We start from the raw sequence: 20345 nt of genomic DNA, 5'->3' as shown, positions 1-20345 counted from the left end.
GTGTAACTGTCTCCTCAAAAATCCACAGGCAGATCTCCAAACCATAGGAAGCAGATCTCCCTGAGAGAAAGATCAATGTGGGCATTACTGTGAAAATCTGTGCAGCTCTTCTCCCCAGACACCTGGTTGGAAAAAAAAAACAAACCAAAACAACCCACACTTCTGAAGAGGACGGTAAGAAGGTAGAATTGCTTATTTGGATCAGTCTGGATATTACCTTATGTTTTTCCCATTACAGTGTTGCCTCCACACATATCCCTGCTCATATTCACCAGTTATAATGAAGTACCTTGGGAGATTAAAATTTTTAAAACTAATTGCAAAATAACCAAAGAAAAGCTATTTTTCACATGTCCACTGTTTGCTGCAGTGAAATCACTTTTTTTTTTTTTTTTTTCTTTTTTCCAAGACCTAAGGTGGTTCAGTCACCCCTAAATGAATAAAATCTTGGCTTCAGCATAGAGCCTCAGCAAAGAGAGACACTCCCCACTGATGACCTCTGCTGGTGCTGGTCTTGGTTTAGGAGATTACCTGAGAGACATACTGCTCGCCTCTGGTAACTCAAGGAGGCTTGAAGCATATTTTGAAATGGCTCATTTCATGTTTATAGCCCAACCAGGCAGGTGGGACTGGAACATTGTGGTTTAGCCACATACCAATTAAACTGTGAGAACATAACTCTTAGACGTGGATACTGATATCTTGGGGCAATCCCATCTTATAAAGAACACTTAAATGAGCCTACAAACATTATTGTAAAGATCTTTTAATTCAGAGGAAGGAAAACGTTTCTGATCAAAGTTCTGCAAATGAATCATTATGATTCAGATTATTAAAAAATTAAAATAAAATTCCTTATGTTATTAAAATGCTCTGTGACTGAGTAGCAGTGCTTCTTGCTTCTTCATTTTCTTCTATACTGATTTCTTGCCATAGAAAAGACAGGTATTCAGCTGGTTTTCTCTCAGAAGAGCCTGTGCCTACTTTCATGAATTCTCCCAGCCATTCTTAAGATATGCCTTTTGAAGGCAGACACCTGCATACTCCCCGAAGTCCTATTACCAGTAAAAATGATAGCAAGGTTTGATTCAGAGCAACTAAAAGGAATGGCTAAAATGGCTTGAAAGCTGTTTTTCACAGTCAGAATGGTCTACCTCACCTACTTGACACTAAAATGTGCTGTTGCCATGTAAATGCTCCAGTTCACACTTCTTCAAACTTCTTGTTGTCTCTCATGTTGTTGTCTGCTATTTTATTTGCTGGTTCAGGAGGAATAGGAGGTTGGTCTTTCAGTGACCTGCATTGCTGATAACACTGAGTTATGCAGTAATGCTACTCTGCTAGCCATGCTATTGCATAACTTAGGCTGGTGTTGACTGGAAGGTTTTAAAAATGAACAAGGCGTTTGGAAGACATTCAGCAGCATTGCCACAATGACAGCAGGTAAGTGTCTGACTCAGCTCTAACAGGAAAACAGAAATCCATCTATAGAAAGGGGGGAAAGGGAGAGAAAGAGGGAGATTTGGAGACAGAGAGGGAGAGAGAAAGAGAAAAGGAAAGCAGTAAAGGGGGGAAAGAAGGAGAAAGGGAGAAAGAAAAAAGGAAAGGAGGGAAGGAGAAAAGGAGGGAGAGAGGGAGGGAGGGGGAAAGGATTTCAGAGTACTATTCAGTGAAATTTATATACTTCACACACATATATATATATATATCTTTCAAATATATATATGTATATACACATATATAACTTTGTGGGACAAAATAATGTTCTGAAGTTGAAATTTTGCACCTCCAGATGGAGGATTTAACTGTCCCTTTTACAATTAGTGTCTTGGGAACCCAAGTTCTACTTCTATGGAAAACCTTGGAAGTCAAGTGCCCACTAGGTTTAAAAACAAACAACAGAATAGAAATGTGACCAGGAGAATGCGCCAAAAAAATCACTATCCTGATCTAGCCATGGAAGAAAATTAACTTTCCCAAAACAAACACCAGAGATAGTGAAGATGGGTATGTCAATCTGTCTGTCCACCTGAATATTGACATCTGAACAGAAAACTTGCTATTTATTATTTCCAGTGAAGGTAAACAAACTCACTGGCACAGAAGAATTTAATACCACATTTTGTTCCATGTGGCAAAAATGCCAAGAGACACCTGAGCCACATCCACCAGATATTACAAGATGATGTGCACTTAAGATGAAGAAGAAAATCAGAATGACTAGCAGTTTCTTCTTGGATTCCACCCTGGCAAACAATACAGCCACATACATATGAGCAAAACCCACAGTAGTTAAATACCTTCTTCTGACGCTCAGAAGACTTCACTGACATCTATTCCTTGCCCATTTTTCAATCCCCCTGGACAGGGACATTGTTTTTTTCCTAGAGGAGTTGTCAGATCATGGCCAATTAAAGAGACCAATACTTGCATATTGTGAAGGAGGAAGGGTAAAACATCTACCACACTTCTACCTTTTATACAGAAAAAAAGACACACTGGCCTTGCACTGGTAATTTTCTAGAACATCTTCTGAACAACACAATGCATATGCATGCAGGTGAACACACATGCATATACAATACTGAACTTTGTTTTGGAAGCCAGGTAACCCATGTCCCCTGGGAAGCAATCAGCTATGAAGAAACAGGAAAAAGTTAATGTAATGATTAACTACCCCAGTGGGACATTATTCATGACAAGTAGAGCAGCAGCAGTACAGGCTGTAATGCTGGTCACCTCTCCCTCTGGAATGCTGCTGGATACCTGAAGTGAAATTCAGCACAGAAAAAACAGCAAATGTAATGTCATCATAAGAAAGAAGCTGAATTTCCCCTCTTGGAGATTGCACATAAGTATGACACATCCAAGAGCAGAGATTTTCTGTTAAGCTGAGGTTGAAAGAACATGACAGATGCCAGTACCACCATTTATCAAAGGTGTATTTACATGGTTTTGGTAAGATTAACAGGGTTATTGGTATCAGCTATAGGCAATTATTCCCTATACAGAAGCAAGCAAAGAACTCTAACTACAAACTGGGAGGTACCAGTGTTGATAGCTGCAGGCATGGCATTAATACTGGAGCAGTTGGTTAAAGTGCATCTATTTAGGTGAAAGACTAAACCAGGAGTATCCCTACAGCCAATCAGGGAAAAATCAGTGTCATCATGGCTCTTCTTCCTCCTTAGGTACTTTTACACTCTGGACTGCAAGGTCCAGAAATGCCTTCAAAAATATTTTCAATTTTTCAAATTAAAAGCAGTGCATTAAAGATGAACATACCACGACATCCATTGTTTTTCTGTCAGTGATACCTCACTCATAATTTTGCCAAGAGCCAACACACTACTGCCTGGACTTCAGCTTGACAAAAAACAAATTCCACCTGATTTTTTCTAGCTTTCACTGATTTAACTTCATCAACCGTGGTAGAAAAAACAATAAAAGGTTCAGTTTTATTTTTTATTTTCTAACAAAAACATTTGCTGCTTATTTAAGAAGACCTTGAGAGAAACTATTTAGCAAAAAAAGCAAATTCTTTCAATAAACTCACTTTCCCTCTGAAAGGCTTTGCTCTGTGTGCACATTACTCATTTACTTTAATTATTTTGAAGTGCCTCAGTTCGAGTGGGTAGGAGTTAAGTATCCACAACAACCAAGTAGGTCCTAGAATTAGTTGTTGTAAACAAAATGTTCTGCCGTGGCCTAAATCGGCACAAGTCATAAGCCTTAAGTATTCTAGAAGTCCTTTTCTACAGAATACTTCTGGGGACTCTGAAAACTATAGAAAGCAGGTCCAAAACCATATGCTGCAGGACTTAGATTGTATGGAAAGGTTGTATCTTTCTAATCATGACACATATAAATCTTTTTTTCTCATTTAGTAGTGAATGAAAAAATGCTTCTCTTTTTTAAATGTGGCAAGCAAAATCCCACCTGGAAGAGGCTGGTACCAACTAAAGCAATGGACAAGAAATTTTAATCTGTCATACAGGGTATTTATTAGGACACAAGGACCAAGTGATACAAGAGAATGCAGAGCGCCAGAAGAACATATATAACAAGGCATGTAATCAAAACCAAGTAACATTCTGTCATAATCTCTCTAATCACAGCACTCTGTCTCATGAACACACAAATACACAGATGCAGATGCTCAGATGTTATCCTTTGTTAAAAGTTTTCAGCCCCCGTATCTTCCAGGTTAATAGGTACGCACACTAAAAAACACTAAGAAGAAAACAAGACAAAAAAAAGCCCTAGGAAAACTTCAGATGGAAGAGCTGGGACATAGTTATGTGCACACATTTGCAGAAAGAAGGGGAAGAACTGAATCTGGGGAAAATATACAGGATTATCACTTTATAGGCAGTGGGCACTGACTTAAACAAGGATTCAGAAAATAAACACAACTAACATTTAAATTCCAAGCTGTATTTTCAATTACGCCCTTTCTCCCATGACTCAAAACTAAAACCCCAGCAGTCAATATCTACAGACTTGAGTAATTTCAGTTCTCAACCTCAAGAAAAAGCTATGATCTATAATCCAAACTTTCTAGTATATCCACAGTCTTCTACTACCACATTCTGATATAAGGACAGAAATGTAATAAAACTAAAACCAAAGAAGGAGAAACCAGTTGAAGCTGTGAGTTTGTACTACCTCTTCCTTCACAGGTATGGAAGTTGGGACGCTGGAAAATCAGAAGTTACATTTCTTATAAATCTCATATAAGTCTCCTCACTTTCAATTTGCATTCCTGTGCTGTGTGCATACTTCCACATAAATTTATAGCTCCTCTTAACTGTTGCCCATAGTTACACCCAGTACTTACAGGTAAGCCTGCAACCCTGTTCCTCCACAGAAGTAAACAAGTAAGGACAGAAAAACAGTATGAAGAAAAGTAGGAAAAGTATTCTGCACTTACTCGTCTGTAGTTGGTAGCTGTATCTTAGGAACTGTTGCTTTAATATACAAGTTGTTGTTGAGGTTTGATTTAAAAATCTCTGTCAGTTTTGACATTCAGGTGAAAGTACTGCGGCTGGCTCCAGAACAATTTGCATATCTTATCACTAAATAAAATGTCTGAGGTGTGCACCAATCTGATGAAATTATAAACAAGAGTCCATACAAACACACATGCCTTCCTGTTTGATTTCTGTCCTGCACATTCCTCTATAATAAATTATACAATCATCTCAGTGTAGCTGGAGGTTTAACTGTGCATGCAAAAAAGAAAATGATAGCAGCCTATTCTTTTCCATACTTTACAGCTGAGAACCTGACAAAACTGTGGATTTTGAGAACAAGCAGAGTTTACATTGCTACCATCTACCTCCTCTTTAATCGCCACAAAATTGTCAGAAAATTCCATGTATTTATGTATTTTTAAAAACAATTTCCCACCCTGAAAATATATGAATAAATGAAATTGCACCTCTTTTACTACAAAGACTAATATACATGCTTAACTTTATGTCCTGCAATTAATCTCATCTACTTCAACAGGATTACTTGTAACACTGTAAGTGAAATACACATGCTACACATGCATTCCTTACAGAATCATGGCCTGAAGTGCCAGCAGTGTTATATGGCATAATCAAATGCCTAGGCCTAGGATGGCTATTCTGAACAATTACAAAAAAAAACCTTTAGGCATAATAAGCAACAAAATCTACTCTAGGGAATGGATATGGGAGAAACAGTATTGAGGGAGTCATCTTCCCTTGTGAAATTCACCTGTCACCAGATCCTTCCAGTAATTCACCTTTCTCCTCTACCAGTTATGACCTTCACTTACCACTCCTTTCTCACTCATCAAACACCATTCTCTCTTCCCCACGCATCCTGCTCCTGCTGCTATGTGATGAAGAAGACAGGAGATACATCTTATTTTTCTTTTGTACAGTGGAGCAGGACAAGACCACAGACTGGCCCTTATATTACCTATCATAGTAACAAAGAGCTCAAATGCTTGTTAGCAGAGCGGGGGGCACAACTGGTGCACAACTAAATGATTTCACCAACTTTGCTTCTTAACCTGCTGCTGCACTGTTCACATGCCAGTATCCTACTGAAAATTATTTGCCCAGTAAAACCTTAGCCTATTACTTACTGGAGTTTATTAGAAGAAGCTGATGATCAAAACATACATAAATTAGATACCTAAATTGCCTAGTTCAGTCTCTGATGAGGAGCTTACAATCTCGTTTTGACTGGATATAGTCATGAATGCTTTGTCAAAAGTTATTCTTCATATATTGTGTAGTTTTTTACTAAAATCCACAGCTTCCTCAAACATTTCAGCTTGTAAATTAACTCAGAAACATTAAATAAAATGCCAGGAAAACAAAGGCAATCCCTAAAAGTTCAAATGACTATTTGTCACAAACATTTCACCTCTACTAATGAACTGCAAAAATGAATGATAGAAAATGCAAAACTGTATTATGCTTAGCAGTTAACATTTTAATAAGGAGGAGATTAGCAATTTTTAATACCTCCAGTGCTTTGTTATATACAGTAGCACAATAACTGAATATTTTAATTGCTAATTATTTAGACCTCATTCAGTTCTCACTCAGGCAAAACTCCCATTGAGGGATTCATGCCTGAGAAAAGAGCTACAGGATTTGTCTTACTGTAATTTGAAAAAACTTTATATATCATAAAAACTATCAAGTTATAGTGAGACAAAAATCATTAAATCCTTAGCAATATTAAACCCTACTGAAAGTCCCACTGACTCTTAATGCCAATGTTTTCCTATTAAGTAAAACAGATAATTGCAGTTCACCACTTGTAACTTACCTATATAATTTATGCCCAGATATGCTGGTGCTTTTAAAGAGGTCTAATCAAGCTTTGAATCTTCTTACCATATCCCTGCTTTTCTTCTGGGAAATCTCAGTTCAAATGTGATAGGGAAATAGCATTTCTGAACAATTAAACTATGAATACTTTCAGAAACCCAAAAACTAGCATTTGGTCTTACCTTTTGACTTCGGACTCCAAAAGGGTTAAGAGCAGCTCTCAACACTTCTTTCTTATGCTGCTGTAAAGAAAAGAAATGTTTATGTTTAGGGATTTGCCCAGACAATACCATGAGTTTTGGTAACAGTCAAGGGGGGAAAGAGGGAGGAACGCTGTATATATATAAACATATAGCTCTCTGAAGGAAGACAAAACAGTCCTTCACATTCACATTTCCTACACCGGGAGTGAACAAATAAGATAAATGTACTAGTATCCAAACTCTCATGCCCTACACATTCTCCAAAGAGAAAATTCACACAACCAAACACCAAATTGATATGGACTGATTTCTATGGCTCTGTGCTTAAAAAAATTACACCTAGTTTTCCATTATGTGTAGTTTCATGACTGTTACAGATAAAAACAAATGGCTGTCACAACCAAAGTGTTGCCACTTACGTTTGCCATTAAAATACATTTGTGGAAAAAAGTTATAGGTAAGTACTCCAACAGGTCAAGAGTTTGAAGAGGACTTTTTTTTTTTTTTTTTTTTTCTAAATGAAAAACTGTGTATAAAGGGTTTGCATCTTTCAGCCAGAAATGCTTTTAATTACTAAAATGTTCAGAAAATCTCTCTATAGTCTGCATTTTGAAAAAAGAACAAAAAGCAGATTTAGTACCATATACCACTAATTACCAAAATGTTCAGAATTGGCTGCCAAACAGCTGAGGAAAAAGTAAGAATTTGAAGTCTTATTTTCAGACTTGGGCACTCTCCGGTGAATTCAGGATATGGTTTAAGGACTTGACTGGTATAATTTCCAGTTTTCATTATAATAAGTAGACTCACAGTGCCTAAAACCACTTCATCCAGGATTCCTGTCTTCCTGCAGGAGCAATGAGATCCCTTCATTCCCCTTAGGTGTTGACCTTCCACCTAACAACCTGTGTCCAAAGCTAATACCAGCTCAAGTATAGCAGGACTGGACTAACGAAGCCCACAGGTATTCTTTAATCCTTTGCTGGTGAAGGGGTTTTAAAGCTTAGCCACAAAGACCAAAGACATTTTAAATACTGAGATCTTAACCCCTTTGTCATACCGCAGAACCAATTCAATTACACTTATTTGTTACAGTCCTGCCCCCTCAAAGCTTAGATGATTTTTTTTTTATCTGTGAATAGACCTGTGTTAACTGATGAAAGTAAAAGAAAAGAACTGCTCTGTGGAGCACCCTTGTTGATTCAGGAAAAAAAAAAAAAGGATACAAAGTTTTGCTTTCTCAAATAAAGGTAACCCTAGCAGACTATGTCCTCAGTGTGTCCAATCTTGACTTCCCACCAATTCCTGGCTACTACAGGGATGCTTCTGTTGCTTTCTCAGAGGCATGTTCACAATTCCTTTCCACATTTGCAGCCTTCCTCTTCTTTTCTGGGTGCTTTCTATTGATGATCGTTAAATTCCAACAACACCCCAGGTTCAGCATTTACAGAAATTTCCCCGTGGCAGTTCCCCCAGCCTACATCATTCAGCCCTGAGCATACACAGTATAGTCTGGTTCAACTGCAGCTTCCACTGTTTTCAGGGAAGAAGGTTTATTTTCCTTGAACTATGGCTGTGTACCATTTGTTTCAGCTTTTGTAAGATCTGTTACCTGAATAAGCATGCTGGATGGCAGCTGTTAGCATTTTCCAACTTAACACAATCAGGGGCTGGAATAGTCTGTCAGTTCTGCACTGACAATGCATAAAGGAAAACACAAGGCCTAAAATATTGAGTAATGAGGGTAGGATTTTGAACCGAAATGTTGCTAGATGTATTGCATTAGGGTATGTTTGATTTAAGAGACACTATTAGGTAAGAAACTGTGATGTTTGCCTAATATCTAAGTCATCTAACAATGAACCACTCTGTACATTCTGGCACACTATGTGCTGCAGCAAGAGATGGCTCTACTGACTGAGCCCAGTAAGAGGGTGGCACAGGGGAAACTGGAAGAGATGAGAAATGGGAAAAATCATGGGAAAAACTGAACGCAAGGAGAAAGTATTTTCTATTTTAAACCCACTGAACAGTCAAGACCAGTGGTGCTGCTTCTGAAACTCTGCAAATTATTAAACCTAAGTCAAAAGCCTCAGTTTGCCTTCTCTGATCAACTGGCATTTCAAATTTTGTAAAACTATCCACAATGTTCACAGTTATCCTTGTGTGAGTAGTGAGTACAAAAGTCTGTTTCTTTATTTTCACAATCATTAATTGATCCTTTGAACATATCTGAATGCCCAAGTTCAGTGAGCTACAAAATTCCCGCACTTCTGCCTTGCAATTTGAAGAACTACTTTCATATGTTATTTTACTTGACCAAAACTTGTACCTGCAGATGTCTGTCTATGGGATCAAGACAGCTACTAGAGTGCACCATTTCCAAAAATTTTTCAATTCCAGTTTCTGTGTTTACATTCAATTGTTTCACGCAGATCAAGAGTAATACCCCAGAAATATGATGCATCCATATGACATCAATGATGTGAAAAATATGCATATAGCTCAGGAAACACCTTTGGTCCATTTGAAATGTAAGTCCCTAGTACTAAGCACAAGCATATACTTTACTGCATAGGAAGGCAACAGGCTTACTGTTCTCAAAGTCACAAAATACATCACAATACTCAGAGAGACCTGAGGTAGTGATTTCCTAGAAAAAATTGTTTTCAAGGATTAAGGAAATTAGGAACTCAGCTTAAATCTGCTTTTTAAAGTATTTAAACAGAAGGAGATCTAGCATAAAAAAAAAATATAGAAATGGGTAACTTGGACAGTCCTACATTTAAAATACCTCCTCTGCTTTGACTGTTGCTTGTACAATAACAACAGCACACTGTACTGCTAATCAAATGCAAACAAGAAAGAACTATACATATATGTTCACTTTCCTATGTTAGCATCTTAAAAACTGTATGGCCTTTTCACATTTGCTACCAATGAAAAGAATCCTATTCAGTGAACTATCATCAGACCAAATGAAACTGAGATAAATACATTCCATTCAAGAACACGTAAAGAACACATCAATTTTATATACATTTTCTCTCAAGGTTATGGGCCTTTCACCAAGGTGGAGACAATATTATAGAATGACAATAGTAAGAATCTCCTCTTTTTAAGACTCTAAGGACAAAATGCAAAGAATATGATAAATTATATTAGCATCACTCCAGTTCAATTCCTTCCAAACACAGTCATCATACATACAAACTAAACTGATACCAAGTGGATGAAAGGAATCTGTTGATTAATGCTAAGAATATAGGAGCCAAAAGGGTTTCAGACAACGATTCACTGTAAGACTACAGTAAATCTCTTGGTCTCCTGAGATTGGCACAAACATTGTGTAAAGTATGTGTTAGTAAAATGGACAATCCATAACAGCAATGCCCTTAAAGACTTGCGTGTGAATTTAATGCTTATGGAAAAGTCCAATCTGGCAGGCTTGCAGACTGAAATTGTTTCATTTCAGAGACAGTACTTTGACTAGGAGAAGAGACTGACTCACATAGGCTCACCACTACCCTTCAGCCTTGAACCAAGGGGCCATTTTGAGAGACCAGGTTTTGTGGCTGGTTCAGCCTCCTACATTGGACAACCACTGACCAATTAATATTGACTGTAGTAATGTTTTTGTGATATGGACTTCTGTCCACTGAGAACTAGAGTTGAGATCTCCAACTTATTTGAAGACACAAGCTTGTCTGTCTGGGGAGAAAAGAAAAAACAGAAATAAATCAAATGACTAGCATTAAACTCCACGATAAAGACAGATTCTGAAGACAGGTGCCCAAAGCAGACCTCTGACTTGGCCTGCAGGTATAAGAGAATGAACTGGATATGAATCGGGGGGGGGGCTTTGCAGGAATGGAAGTTTTGTACAGGTATGGAAAAAGGTAAAGAAGCAGCGGTGTTACATTATTACTCTTAACGCATGAAAAAGTCTTTCAGAAAACAATTTAAGTTCCCTGTTTACTTCTAAACGCTCTTTGAAAAGAACTATCTGTCCATATTTATCTTGAACAGAAGACTTGAATGAACTGTCGAGGCCCAGGACAAAATGACATTTAAAGGCAACAGTCACATGGTGGAAAAATTGGAACATCTGTAACACCATATATCAGATTAACCTCCTCTCAACTTCATGTACCATAATTTTACTTAAACAGAACTCAACACTTGAAACATGAGAAGAAAATTACATTGTTAATGCTAGAGGTAATAGCAACTGGCCCGTGTGTTCTGAAGGAAATATCAAAGGAGATAGTGAATTAAAAGATATCATGGTAACAGATAAAAATGTCAACAGTCAACAAAATCAGGCTATTAATTATCACATGCACAGTCTTTTAAAATCTTAGAATTTTAATACACAGTGAAAAGATCACTCTCACATTCCATAAGCTTTTGTCTTAGATGCCCATTGTTTCAACTGATTTTTTCACTACCCTGTGCTTTCTCTCCTTTCTGGAAGAGGTGAGTGAAAATATCAAAATATCAAATGATAGCTGATTCTGCCAAGACCCAAGGAACAGTTCAAACATTAAAAGTATTAGGCAATGACATTGCTTGAGGCAGGGAGGGAATCTGATTAGCGGTGGGGTGGATCACTGCCTCGCAGGGGAGAGAAAAAAAACAAATCCAACCCTAAATCCCTTCTCATTTTCTATTTCAATCTATGCTCAGGTATAGACTGTATGAGCCGGAACCAAAAATTACTGGGTGGAAAAAACCAGAATTATTCTGCTGCTTATCATGTTCTTTTCTCAAGCGATAGATACAGAGATCCAAGGAGAACCTGGGAAACTACTGGATTGTTCATTACAATAGAAAGCAACACTGCCTTGACTGACCCACTTGGAACAAACTATCCACAGGATACAATCTTATGATGGATTTAAATGTGTCTAGAGCAGCTCACACTGTTGTCCTTTCTGTACCTCCTCAAACAAGAAAGATTTCAGACTGTACAGCCATCAGCTCACAAACTTTCACTAGTCTGTAATTCACTCAAATGACAAGAAAACATACATACTCAGTGCCTGTTACCTGATCTTTTTTCCTACCAATTTGTGTTTTACTTCAGAAATTGAACAAAACTGAAACTTTCCCGACTGAGATGAACCAAGTGCCACCTCGTAACAAAGACAGATTCCTCTATCCCTGTCCACTGACATTACAAAGTAAGAATCAAAGGTGCTGCTTTTGGAAGAAAAATCACTATCACCTTTAAAATTTAATTCCCTCAAAGCACTCGAGACTAGTCTGGGGGAACGCAGAAGGGAAACAGGAGATGACAATTCTCCATTCTCTCCAGAGACTGCACATCCCTATAGATTTTGTGTTCTGTGCAATGCTTAACTCCTTTATGCCTTTTCTCTTGTGATCTCTTCCTTGGCAGCAACTTCTTCATATTTAAAAATCAGAACATGAGCCAAGTAAATAAAAATAAATAAATAAAGTTCACTTTCTATAAAAAGTACTTAGACTAGCCTGCTTAATTATTAACAGGTAAACACAACAAATTCTGAATTATTTACTTAATCTTTTTCAGCTACAAACCTCAGACTTTTAGAGCATAAAATACATGCTTTATTTTAGGACACAAAACAAGTATTTTATAAGGCTGTGGTTTTTTTTGTTTTTTTTTTTTTTTTGGAGGTGGTGTTGTTCTTAAGAATACATATTTCTTATTAACCCCAAAATACCTTCCTCTCACTGAACCCTGGTGGAATTTTAAATACAGGAAGAGAAGTTTTAGTACAAAGATCCTGTATTCATCTGTTCATTAATGAATGAACTGGCTGTTTCTGACTTGCAACAGAAAAAAATGAGACTCCTGTGAGGCATATGCACCCTCTCCTCTTTCTTTACATCTGCTGAGAAGATGCTTGATTCAGTGGGAGAACCTAGTGAAGGCTCCAGAGAGAAAGTCTAGAATGAAGGATAAAATAGCCTCAGGTACAATCCCGTTTTCTTTATTGAATAAAGCTACCCTGCTGAAGTAAACCCTTTCTGTGCTGCAAATTAAACAAGGTCAACACCACTTGATGATCCAATGAGATGCTGTTCTAGGCCAGACCTCCAGCTGAGTCCATCTTTATGTTCTCCCTCCTCCTGCACATCATTCTTCTTAACCCAGTGCTGATCTCATGCAGCCTTTTATGGTGTAATGCTGAAAATGAGGGAAGTTCCAAGAAGCTTGCTGGATAAGTCAGCAACATTTCTATACCTACTGAAGCTGACACATACCCTGTAAAGTCTCCAGCATTCAGTAGTGTAAAACAATGACATCTCCTCAGTAACCTCAGTCACTACCATCCATAAAGAAAATTATGTCATCACCATCATCATAGAAGAAATGTGGTTGTGAATCTCAGTTTTTCTTTGAAAATCTATAACATTGCTTATGAAGATCTGGATTAATAAAGACATATAACAAAAAAATAAAGTTTCACACAAGAAGAAGACTTCACAAGAGCATTTACAATAATATTTAACAAGGTTTTTGCATACTACTACTCCCTCATCACTGCTACAAATATGTGCAGATGTAACATCTGATAACAGATTTATTAGTCTACTCTTAACTGCTATAATGGACCAACATAATTTAGGCTTTTTTCCTGGTTTTAAATCTTCACAATTTTGTCAATATTTTACTATACTTTTTTGTCTACTAAAGCCTTCGAAAGGTGCAATTCAGGAGATGAGATAGTTAATCACAGAGATGGCTTAGCCTCTAATTTAGGTGGCCTACTTATGTTAGCAACATTTTATTAGCACGTTATACTGTATATTTAATATTTAGTACACTCTGAAGATCGTTGACTGTGTACTGCTCACATAAATGACTTACAAATTCTGTTTAACACGAAGAGAACAGTGTATACGTAATACATGTATTTCTAAGTATACCCAGCAGTACAGAAAATAAGAACAAACAAAAGACATGTTGAGAAAACACTAAAATGTATGTGATGATGGAGTTAAAGGCTAGCTTATTCATACTCTAGTAGACCAAAGACTCAGAATTAAGGATACATGCACAATTTCCATCCCTCCTTTAACTTTTGATTTCAGTTCTTCCTCTGGAAGCCTCAGCAAAGGGCCAGTTGGAGGAAAAGGCAACTTTCTTAATTGCTGAAGTCTCACAGTGGAGACAACTGCAACAAGCATACAGCAAGTCCCCCCCAAACCGTAAGTATTTTACTGGGCCCAAAAAGTAGGATCCTTCTTTGCATTCGGAAGAGCTTTCAGGACATTTTTCACACGGTAAGTTCACTATGTCCTCATGAATTATGCAACGTTTCCAGTGCATACTTAGATAATGCTGGCTGGAAGCCCCAGGGAAGGGGGGTCCAGTGCTTATGAGCAGCAGGTTATACCAAAGGAGAATTGCTCAGCAAAATCAGATCAATTTTTCCCTGGAAGAGTTGGAAAACAGCTCTGAGCAGGGACCCCAGTTACCTAGCAATTTGCTAAACCCATTTTGTTTGTACTGATGTTCAGAATTTACCACTGGTAAGGAGATTTTGACTTTAGTCCTCAGTTAGAAGGAAAAGTACACTCTTTCTTACGCTCCTCCTATTTACAAAATGAATCAAAGCTACACCAGCAGGCATCTGAAAGAACCAGAAATGAGAAAATCCTTCAGTCTCACCTGATCTAGACCTACGTGAAAAGACCTGTAAGCAGTCCTTGCACAATTCTTACTACCTTAGAAAGAGCAGAAGAAGGGATGTAGCCTATTTGCTAAAGTCAGATCCTTCCTAACTTTCAACTTCTTTCAGCCATCAGAGATACGGGTGGCTCTTTTCACGCCATAACCTTGAAACAAGTAGGTACAGCAACTTTTCCTGGGGGACAAAAAAGTTTGACCCTAACCCCACGTCTTTATGTCTAACAAGTGAACCATTGAGGTTTATCAGAAATACATTTTTTCTGAGATCACCTAATAGGTGAATGCATCAGCATGAAGTAAAAGAGGACAATCTCCCAGGACAAGTTGCCTCTGAAGCTGACAGTACCCCAGTTAAGAAAGAAAAGTCCACCAAAAGGCAAGAAATTTTGTTTGTAATCAATATGTTTTACCTTTTTATATTTCTTCCGCTGTGTAATTTGTCAAAATACCTATAAATCCTTTTATAATAAGGTACCTAAGACTGATGCTAAGACTTCAGTAAATAAACTTTTCTTCAAAAATATATGAACACAGCAAAAGCATGTTTTTCTGCTGGCAAAGTATTTTCAGTATTGTTATAAAGGACCCTTACTGTTTGTTACAATCCCTGACAAAATACCAGTTCCAAAGCTTTTCTCAGTATCTTCAATTGATGTTTGTCAAGTGACATTCAAAAACATTTTTATTTTGAAAAATAAAACAAAGTTGAGACTATTTCACATTCCTTTTATTCCTGCACTTCACTGAATTTTTCAAAATTATTCTGATACATGTACAACAGTTCCATGGCATACCCTAAAATGCCTCACAATAGAGAAATTCAGTTCACATCTCCTCTAGGAAAAAACCCACAAAACAAAACAATATACAAAATCTCTTAGAAAATGTATCTCTTCCAAGTTACATTCAGCGGGGAGCATTAAAAATTCACTATTTGCCACTTTGCAATGACTTCTGCACAAAAAACATTTCCTTCATGCTGCAGTAAGTTCTTCAAGTCGAAAAATAAGGGGAACTAGAAGAATAGTACACAGTTGAAACAGTATTAAATAAGACACCCACAATACATCTCCAATCCTGACATAACTTTTCCCCCTATTTTTTCCTATAATTTCTATAATTTATTGCAGATACCGTATTTATTTTTTATAATTATTAATACGTAAAAATCAGTACATAGAAACCAAGTAACAAGAATGGGTATAATTAAAAATTAATATTATTACAAAAATAACTATTATATTAATCAATATGAAGACTGAGATATTCAGATCAGTAGGAAATTTTTAGTTTTAACATTCATTCTGCTTTAAGGACATGAGGACAGTTGATCTAGTCAAAACCCTAGCTGAGATACATTGATATATGGCATCTGGATTAAAACCATGCTGTGAGCTATACTGCCAGATAGCAGATATCTCAATTACAAGAATGCCTCATAACTTACAGAACAAAAATATAAAGTTTGTACAGAGTAAGATCTCAAGGAAACAATCCAAAATGCACTCTGCATTTCTAGCTGAAAATTCACCAGCAAAAGTAAAAGAATATTTGTGGATCAAATTAACTTTTGCTGTAATATTACCAAAATTTCACGGATGAATTCTACTCACTGCTTAATGCATGGTAGAGGTGTTAAATTAGGAATGCTCCAGTAGTACATAGTAAAATCTGTTTCTTGATCTGATACCCCCTCAATACATGTGATCCACTTGATATTCTTCTAGTGTGACCTACAATCAGAACTTTTATCTGTATTTTCCTCAAACTTGCCCAAAATTATCGCCACTTTTCTTCCATTTAATACAGGTCAATGAATTATCCAGGTTTCTGCCCTCCTGTGTTAAATGAGACTAAACAAACTTATTTAAATAAATAATTTAATAAAAATTATGTTTCAGGTAATAAATAATTTATATTGAAGTGGACTTTAAGAGATCTCTGTGAGATCAATGAATGAGGTACTGCATTGACACAAACTGAGAGACACTTGTCACTAGAGAAAAACCTTTCAAACACAAAAGGCAAAAAGTGAAAGAGCAAGAATTACTTTTTCAGATGAGACGGGACACACAGACTGGATTTACTCAGGAATTCTGCAATAGAGTACAGGGCTGAACTTTTACTTCGTGTTACACTCTACCATTTTAACCACAAACATTTTCTCCTCTCAATTAATGAAAAGCTTTCCCCCAAAATTCTAGTTTTTCCTCTGCCCCATTAACTTGGCAGTTCCAAACATCATGCTGCTGAGCATTTGTGTAACTGGCATCAAGAATCTTAAAGCTCTGTAAAGCAAAACCAAGTAGAACTGGATTATTCTCACTCTGCAACTAGTAAAACAAAAACAAAGGGGCATTAAATGTACAGTCATCTCACCTACCTTTGTCTATCTAAGACACTGTTGCCTAGGCTGCTCTTTTCACCGCAGGAGTGAGGTGAGCATCCTGAATGGATGATCCCTTTTCTTGTCAGTTAAAGGTAAGAGGCCACAGAGAAGGCTCTCCCTTTCTTCTGTCTACTTCCTTCCATCTAGCCTAGATGCACAGACTAAATGCCTCATGTTTCACTGAGCCAGCTATAAAACCCATCCCATCAAAAAGCAGATCTCTCTTCGGTGTTCCTTTGGTATCTTACTCTAAGAGACAAAATGGTGACCGGCCTGTATGTGCTGGACATACACCATACAGGTGCAGTAAGTTAGGTGCACACTGCTAAGACCTATTAGGTGTACTGACAAATGAGACAAACAGAACTCACTGCTTCTTAGCATCTGGGTAGTCTCAGAGTTGACCACCATTTCTTGAGCTACTGATAAGCCAAAAAAATGATCGTAAGTTTCTAGGTCTAGCTGAGACTTGTGCTGCTCTTAGGACAGTGTAAAGTGCACAGAAGGAATACGCAAAGTGCTGTCACAATATAAATAATGGTTATAGATATGATCCACATAAAAATGGTGATATTTTTCCAAGATAAAAGTCTGCTATCAAACTATTGATTACAAGTTCTCCTACTCAGAAAAGGAAATACCTCTGTATACCAGTGAAAAATAATTTCTGGTTGAAATAAATTCTAAAAACAGAATGTTTTCGTGGTTTTGTCTGTCAACCCAGGGATCAGATTTGGCAATCCAAAAAGGCTTGACTTTTTGATGCAGGTTTGCAAACATCAGAAAAATCTGGCACTATTCATAACAGGATCTTGGAGCTCTGAAGTAACTGTGAAATTGTATTTTAAATAGCTCTTCCAAAATGAAAACCGGCTAACACAAAGCTAAAGTGCTGATTCTTCCAACGTTAAAACAGACAAAAGTAAATGAAAGAGACATTGTCTTGTTTCTCCCGTAAAAGAATGACTTAAGACTCACAGCTTCCATTCTATGCATAGAAAGTTAAGTAATGTATGTCAATGTAACTGCCACATAAAACCTGGGAAAGACTTCTTTAAAGAAATTGCAGGATACAAATGGAGCTGTAGGGAAAAAATACCAGCACTTCCACTCAATCACTTTTCAAGTCCTAAAGGGAATGAGAAAGCCGCAGTACCTGAAGTATCAGATTTTGTAAATTCAGGCTTTTCCTCTTTCTTCACTTACAGGCCAAAAGGACCCTTTACATGTACATGTAAAAGCAGGGAAGTCCTGCTTTAAAACAGAGCCCTGCTGTGTAGCCTGATTAGACTGAACCACACTCATGCTTATCACAAGCCCAGCAGTTTGCTCTGAGCCAACAGCAAGAAACTCTGCTACCATGCTCACACTTCTAGGTTTTAGCAATTTGCTCTGTTTTAAATGAAAGTAATACACTACCAGCTCCCTAACCAGTATTTGTATCACTATTTTAAACCTGTTTATCTGTTCTCAGTAGAGGAGGATTGATGCTTAATGCAGCAGCTAAAGACCAGCTCTCGCTGTTCCATGGATGAGGGGCCGGGAGAGCGAGGTGTCTGAGAGAAGGAGCAGGACCCTGTCTGCAGGTCCCTGCCACCATGAAGCACAGCAGCAGTAAGGACCCAACCAACTAATTCATCAAAGGAGGATATTCCGAGACAACAGGAGTGGAACGGCTTTTCCTAGGAATTCATTTGCATTGCAGATCTTGCCACCTTCTTCCATACATTCACAATTCATCTGAACTGCCAGCTCCAAAGAGAGCTGTGCTCAACAAGCAAGGCCTAGCAAAAACCACAGTAGTCTCGACTCCTCACGTAACAGGATGAGAAGACAAATGGAAAACCTCTCAGTTAACTCCGTGATGAGTATATCCATATGTTAATAATGCTAATAATTCCTACTGAGGGTATCAACCTGTCAGGACACTTTTGGACTATTTTTTTAAAGGCATGAAAGTAATCTTAATACTTTTGAGTATTATCTTCATATCCATCTACTATCCATCTACATTAATTTCCCAAACCAGAAAGACCAAAGCCTAGGAATTAGACTGATTTGTTAATATTTATTTTCATGGGGAGGAAGAAGAACATCTTAACTCTGAACTTTCTACTTTTGTTAATGATTAAAAAGTTGTTTAAATATTAACTTTATTAAATTAATAATTTATATGACACTCCTAAAATTTACTTTCAGCACATATTAGCCAAATCTGTTTGTTGATTTGGGGGCAGGTGGATGGAGTGGGTGAAGTATTCAGACAAACCAGAACAGTTTCCAGTAGAAGGATATAGACCTTGTTCTATTTATCTGAGAATAACATCTATTATTTAGTGTGGAGCAAATATGTTCAGAGGCTAAATGCTCTATTTAAAATGACAGAGGGATTCTTTTCTTTCTTTTTGTTTAGTACAGCATGCCCCTGATATACCCAAATAGCTCTACTTAAAAGGCAATCTTTATTAGGTAATTTTTAAAATGGGAATTACAATATGTACTACCAAAAATTGCTTGGCTGCTTACATACTGATTTTTAAAAGAGGCCAATTATTTTACCCAGATGAAGTCTATTACAAAAAAATGGGGCTTATATGTTGAATCCTGTTTATAGTAGACAGTTATTTTGTGTCTAGATCTGGACAGGAAAAAAAAAAAAAAAAAAAAAAAAAGACAAGAAATTGAAAACTGTATCATACTTTAATAATAATAATTGGTGCCCCAAACACTTTCCATCACAAATCTCACTGCCACAACTCCTACAACAAGTTGTGCTAAAATAAAGAACAGAAGAAAATAAAAGGCTTCACAATTTCCAGTCTTCTGCTTAGATGATTACATGATTGTTTCTGACCCAAAGACTTCCCATTTTTAAAATTAAAAATTGCCACCTTTTAAACATCTCTTGCATATCCACCATCCATATTTGTGTAATCCAGTATCACAACAAAAATAGTCTATTAAATAGGTATCATGACCATCCAAACCTGACAGTGAGTGTAAAATTTGAGTCCTTACAGAACAGAGTGTATCTGTGCAAGCCCCTTAAAACACTGGGTATTTCTGTTCAGCAGAGACTTTCCAGTGCACTCACTTAAGTATCCCTCCCTTCCATAATATACAGGCAACACTTTCCAGTTAGGTAAAGCCCCATCAGTCAAAAGTGAAAAAAAAAAATTTTAAAAGTCAAGAATTAACAGCTGAACTCTGTAATGAAAAAGGCTTAATTTATGAGCATGTTTAGG

General features: G+C 37.2%; 1 protein-coding gene across 1 annotated transcript in view; it reads right to left on the bottom strand.

The window, feature by feature from the left end:
• The window catches only part of ZBTB20 (zinc finger and BTB domain containing 20), a 450959-nt gene that overhangs the window by 384827 nt on the left and 45787 nt on the right, over positions 1-20345 (bottom strand). Inside the window, exon 2 of the mRNA XM_008498352.2 lies at positions 7004-7063. The gene's annotated coding sequence lies outside the window, so the exon portion shown is untranslated. The remainder of the gene's footprint in view (positions 1-7003; positions 7064-20345) is intronic.

Source organism: Calypte anna, chromosome 1 (assembly GCF_003957555.1).
Source record: "Calypte anna isolate BGI_N300 chromosome 1, bCalAnn1_v1.p, whole genome shotgun sequence".
Taxonomy (NCBI): Eukaryota; Metazoa; Chordata; class Aves; order Apodiformes; family Trochilidae; genus Calypte; species Calypte anna.
Note: the sequence above shows the minus strand (reverse complement) of the source record. Positions and strands in the feature narration are given on the sequence as shown.